This window comes from Glycine max, unplaced genomic scaffold (genome assembly GCF_000004515.6).
Source record: "Glycine max cultivar Williams 82 unplaced genomic scaffold, Glycine_max_v4.0 scaffold_86, whole genome shotgun sequence".
Lineage (NCBI taxonomy): Eukaryota > Viridiplantae > Streptophyta > Magnoliopsida > Fabales > Fabaceae > Glycine > Glycine max.
The window spans coordinates 43,340-49,615 of NW_024464744.1; the positions used below are offsets into that span (position 1 = coordinate 43,340).

General features: G+C 32.4%; 1 long non-coding RNA gene across 1 annotated transcript; it reads left to right on the plus strand.

Moving 5' to 3' along the window:
- Window positions 1-5,013: 5,013 nt before the first annotated feature.
- Window positions 5,014-5,912, plus strand: LOC102663103 (uncharacterized). The gene is made up of 4 exons (XR_005890607.1): window positions 5,014-5,079; window positions 5,257-5,392; window positions 5,612-5,652; window positions 5,742-5,912. It is a non-coding gene; the product is annotated as an uncharacterized lncRNA (long non-coding RNA).
- Window positions 5,913-6,276: the final 364 nt, after the last annotated feature.

Genomic DNA, 6,276 nt, shown 5'->3' on the forward strand with positions numbered 1-6,276 from the left:
ACAAAGCAACCACAGTTGTTAGAGTACTCATAATTTCTTTCAAGCCACTCACCATAATTATTGTTGGTACCAACAAATGGTTTATCCAAGTGGTACTAGACAGAGATTCCTTAAGCATGTGGTCAAAGATTTGAGTCTTCACCGATGCGTGTGGAGAAAATCTTGTTGAGAGGGGCATCCCACATATGTTTTCCAACAGGTCCCTTGGACGAGATTAAAATCCTCTTGGTTGGCTGATATCCTTCTTTGTTATCATATACAACAAAAAATAATTGCCTAGAAACCTTATTTCCCATCCCCTGTTAGTAGTAGTAAAAGTAGGTAGTGTTTCTGGTACAGGAATAAACATGCAATATACTTTATCTTTATTCCAACTGCTCTTCTCATAATTGGTGTGGCTATATTAATAATATCTCGTATGTAATCTAAAAGGCTAAACTATCATATTTGTTTAAAATATATGCTAGTAGCAGATTTTATTAACATCCAAATTAAGTTGTGAATTTATTGGCATTATTTTGAGATTGTGTGGAACAATTAGAAACTCGAATTGAAATACTTAATCTTTCTAGCTAGACCAAACTCATGATTTTTGTTAGATGGGTCTAGCTTCTGGTTCTACATCCATACCAGAAAGTATTCGCACAGAGAGTCTTGAGGTGTAATTCGGCAATTACACAATGATAAAGATGGAAGAAAGTTCAGGGTTTCCTGTGTTATTTGGTGGTGAAAATTCAAACCCTCCTGATGATGGTGGCAAAGACAAGATTCTGGGGCTGCAACTTAGTGCAAGACTTCAAAACAATGGTCTCAAAGATAAGATATTTCTAGGGTTGGAACTTATTGCAAGACTTCAACACCGCACCAGAGGTTTAAGACATTTAACTAGGATACATGGTGTGGATTTGACGAACGAAACTCAGGATACATGCCCCAAGAGATTTATAAAGAAAGAAATATATGAAGAGGTGCTGGGAATTTCTTATTCCACGGTGAGTCAATCAGAGAAGGTTGTGGCACATGATCTGAAAGAGCCACATTCTGGTGCAATAAAGACCATGTCAGCTAGCAGGAAGCTGAACACAGGAGAAAAAACTGTGCTTTCGTGGATGATTGAAACTGGAACAATACTACAACATGAGAAGGTTCATGCGAAAATGACACAACAGTATTAACAAATGATGGTTATCACTGGCGCAAATATGCACACAAGATTATCAATGTAATTTTATTCCCCAGGTATTGTGCTCTCTCTTGACTCGGTGCACATGCAAGGTTATTTATATTTGTGTACATTTATGGCATGATTCATATATACATATATACCCGTGTGATGCTATCTGTTATAGATTGCATATATAAAATGGAGAATATTGACGAGTACTTCTATGCTCCTTGTTTCGTTTGCATCAGTCGTGGCTATTGTCCTTTCTTGCATATCAGTTTATCATTTGAATAACGATTCTTCATTTGTGGGAAAGGAAATGAGATGTGTGTGTAGAAGAGAGGGATAGAAAAGAAAATAATATTTCCATATTATAATAATTGAAATTATGACAATATATATATATATATATATATATATATATATATATATAACTTTTCTTTTTCATAAAATTTGTTTTCATCTGTAGGAGGATTATGAAGATGGAGATGAATTGTGAAGCTGGATTTATGTGCGCACAAGTCTCACGTACAGTGCATCAAACGGGTGGTTCATGCACAGGAACCAATACCCAGGCTGCAAACAAAAAACAAATTATGCTGGCTATGAAAATTTTGAAAATGAAGATTATCTTATTTGTAATTTCAGTCTTTAGGCTTCCATTATTTCAGTTCAGTTCAATATACATACCTATATTTGTTTCATTCCCCTCTATGTCAGTTTCCCTCCCACACCAACACACCTACTTTCAATTCACTATCCTTTATCTATCACAATCTCAAAAACTCACTCTATATCTCTTTAACATTTAGCACCAAATTCATTCTGTTTCATATAATTTTTTTAAGATTTTTTTTTAGATGAATATTGCTCAACTCGAACATATGTGAAAAATTATGAACATATTTTCGAGTTGATAGACATAAAAGACACTATGAAGTTTTGAAAGTGTCAAGAATAAAGCAATTTGGTAGGGAACTTTGCTGAATCATTTAGAATTTTATAAGGCTCAATGAAACACATAGTAAGTTTGCAAGACTTGAGGGCCCTACCAACTTCAGTCCATGCCCAAAAACACATAATAACCCATTTGAATATTATGCAAAATGTACCAATATCAAGATTATCAATCCTAGGAATCATGTTGTCAACACGTCAAAATAAATGGATTTAGTATGTTTTTAATATATTAATTAATCAATTTAATTTGAAATTTGTGATATATGTACATTTATATGGTATTCAAACACAGAAAATATTTTTAATTCAAATTATAATAACATATTTCTTTTTTTTTTGTTATACATAACAGTGAATGCTAAATACACTCAAGAATTAATTCATATCAATTTTTGATATTATTTAATGTCTTAAATATATTTTTTATCCCTAATAAATTATTTCTTTGCATTGATTTCCTAATAAAATAATAATTTTATTTTTGGTCCTTGATAATTTGTTTTACCATTTTTAAATTAGCAAATTTTTTGTTTGCTCCCTGCTAAATTACTGAATTTTTTAGTCTTAACTAAGAAAACTGAAAAATAATTACAAGGAAATAAACACAAAATTTGCTAATTTATCAAGGACTATAAATAGTTCTAAGGACAAAATTAAAATTTTTGTTTAATTAAGGACTCAACGAAAAAGAAAAGTTTATTAAAGAGCAAACACAAAAATTAGATATTGATTAGGAATCAAAAATAAATTTATAGCTTTTTATTTAATTGAAAAATACAATATACTTTTAGAAAATCATTAAATAGAATACTATATCTCAAATTAAGAACTGATAATTTAAACACATTAAATAAATGGAGTACATTACATGGGTGAGTTTAGTTGTTGGTTTTCTCTAGATCTCAACCCAATTTCAAATTGAAAGAACATACATCGAATAAAAAGTGGGTCATGTACCTATAATGACATTCCATTGGCTAGTTCGAAAAGACGAGGATTGCCAAAAAAAAATTATTCTGAGTTGTTGATAACATCAAATCAAACGATTTATATTTCTTTGTGCTAGTCCCGTTGGATCGCCGTGTAGGTTTCTAAAGCTTTATAATGCACACCTTCCATCTACATCTTAGTATCACTCTATCACCTGCAATATTCCTACCACATGAAATCTACACTATAAAGTGCATCATCTCCTGTTGTTCTCACCAAATAGGTTATTAGACCCAGAGGTCTAAGACTGACTTTGTCCACACTTTATAATTATTTTTTATCGTGTTTGCATCTTTTTGTTTATGCTAGATCCATGAGCCAAGGAACAAAACCCCATTCATGGACCTCCGTTGCAGATCTACTCAGATGGAATTCGTTGATCATGTCTCATATTTCTTTACCCTCTCTTTTATGCTTTGCCGTATCGTTTGTTCTAACCATGGCCAATAAACATCTTCAACGACCATGATTTCTTTGATTAACTATATAAGGTAAAATTTCTACCTCTTTTGTTATTGTAAATTATATCATTTATTAATAACAATTACATGATTAATTTGTATCCTCACTAAAAGACATGGTGAATACCCACACTAATCGATTTGATGTAGATCTAGTCATCTCTTTGCTAAATAGCTGGGGGAAGAATCCATACGTATTAGATATTTTGAGAAACTTATCAAGATAGAATTAGATTTAGGTAGACAATATATTGTTGGTAAATGAGAATAAATTTTTTACCAAGGTACAAAATGTGTCACAAAATTTCCAAATCATCTAATACTTTACAAAGTAACCATCATTGTTATAGTACCCATGATTTCTTTCAAGCTGCTCACCATAATTATTGTTGGTACCAAGAAATGGTTTATCCAAGTGGTACTAGACACGAATCCCTTAAGCATGTAGTAAAGGGTTTGAATCCTGACGAATGCATATATGGAGAAAATCTTGTTGAGAGGGAGATCCCACTTATGAGTGCCAACAGGTCCCTTGGAGGATAATAAAATCCCCTTGGCCGGAAGCAGATATACTTATTTGCAATTGTATGCAACAACAACAATTATTGTTGAGAAGTCTTACAGTCATTGCGAATAGCCAATTAGCCGCCAACAAAATGATGTTATTTTAAGAGTTTATTCTTCTGTGAAATCATTTTAAGATTTGTGATATATGCTATTGTTTTGCCATTATTTTCATTTCATTTTTACCTTCTGCAGACAAGATTTTGCAAGAAATTGATGCTGTATCCTACAGAGTGCTTGGCTAACTTCTTTTTGGCACTATCAGAACATTCTATAAAAAGGTTGAATATGTGCTTGAAGATTGTATTGAGGTTCTCGTCAAAATCAACAAATTTTTCATCAACAAGGAAGGCTTAGTATGTGTGGAAACGTTGTGTATGCCTGTTACTAAACCAGAAAGATTTGAGTTTGATGCTTTTGAGTTAGATGAACCTGAAGATGCTGGCAGGTATGCTTTTATTAGGTTAGACTTTAGAAGCTTAATGATTATGTAATTTTCTTCATACTGCGTCTCTGGAAGAAATTATGCTTAGAGACAAAGATATTAGAATTGTTTCACTATTTTACTTTTATAGTAAATGTAATCTTATTCTATTGTTTGAGTAATACACTTTTAAGTGAAACAAAATTTCTGTGTAAAACTGAGGGATTTGGGCTGTTTTCTAAGGAGAAAGTATGCATTCCATAATAATTATAAGTGGTACAAGAATAATGTTTCTTCCATTTTATCTATGCAAGTATTTTTTGTTTATTGTTTATCTTCAGCTCTTTACTAATACTAGTATATGCTGTTTAATTTCAAGGTATATAGTTAGAAAGAGCATAAAGAGTGCAAAAGACATAGTTCGTTTCCCTTTCCAACAGGATGCCACCATACTTTACTTATTGCACACTGTGTACAGAGGCAGAGAGAATCTCCCATTACTTACTGTGCACTATGTAAGTTTGATTTGATCACCTTTCTTTTTCTTTTTTTTTATAAGCTCTTCTATCTTTACTAACATTGTTTTTCTCCATGTTCTTCCTCTGACCTTCAACTCCTATTCTCAAAATAAAATGAAAATGCGTAATTCCCTTAAGCTGTTGGCACTCCCCTAATCCCTTCTCAATCCTCAGGTTGCCTTGAAATTGTGGAAACTCCAAGGATGTTAGATGTACCTGAATCTCAGGATTTTGACATTCCAATTTTTATTGAGATAAAATCCTTTTGGAATCTCCCGAAACAAATGAAGTGCCTCATTTGATGGATGAGGTAAAGAATAACTAAATGATGAAAATACTCTTTGACATTCTAACAGGCACACTATGAGTGGTTTGCAATACATTCATAATTGTCTCCACGCAAACTCGCATAAAGAAAAACCATATTGTTGTTTGATCTAGGAACTTTGAATTGGTATGAAACTTTAGATTCTAAGATAGAGGAAACTTATCCTAGTACTAACCCTTTGTTTCATTATGTCTGTCTCAGGAAACAAATTCATGTGGAACTATATAACCAATCAGAATTATGTAAGAACCCTTGCAAATCTCCAGTTAAGTTTTATTAAATTCTATGTTTTGCATAATAGTGCATGATTTCTTTATTTTTTTCTCTTTAGTAGCTGGCTTTGGAAAGTTGTCAGTTTGATTATTGCTTACAAGATTGGCTTATGATGGTCTTCTTTAATGATGTACCGGAAAGTTGCAAGTTGCCTACTTCAGAGTTTTCTGTGTGCAAGAAAACAAAGAGAGGAGGACATTGTAAACTTTTCACAAGTTTTTGAAGGCCAGGCACGGAAAGAATCTGCACTGCTATTTAATGAAAAGTTTGGTGACTTCTGTAAAAAAAAAAGTTTGGTGACTAATTTTCTTATGGCAGTGATGCAGAAACTTGAGTTATGTTTTCTTGTCTTACTACTCTGCTTTTTCTGTAGATGACATACTTTGTTAAAGGATGAAAATTTGTTCTTCGTAACTATCAATTCTACTTTTATCTGAGTGATGATAACAGGAAAATGTGGAATTGTAGTTGTCCAGTCGGTTTGTTTGTCAAACAATAGTGATGTACTTCTATAACTTTTTTTAGGGTGATCGATGCCCTTTCAGTTAATGGATCAACTTTGTCTAATTGGAATATAAGTATATCAATCTCCA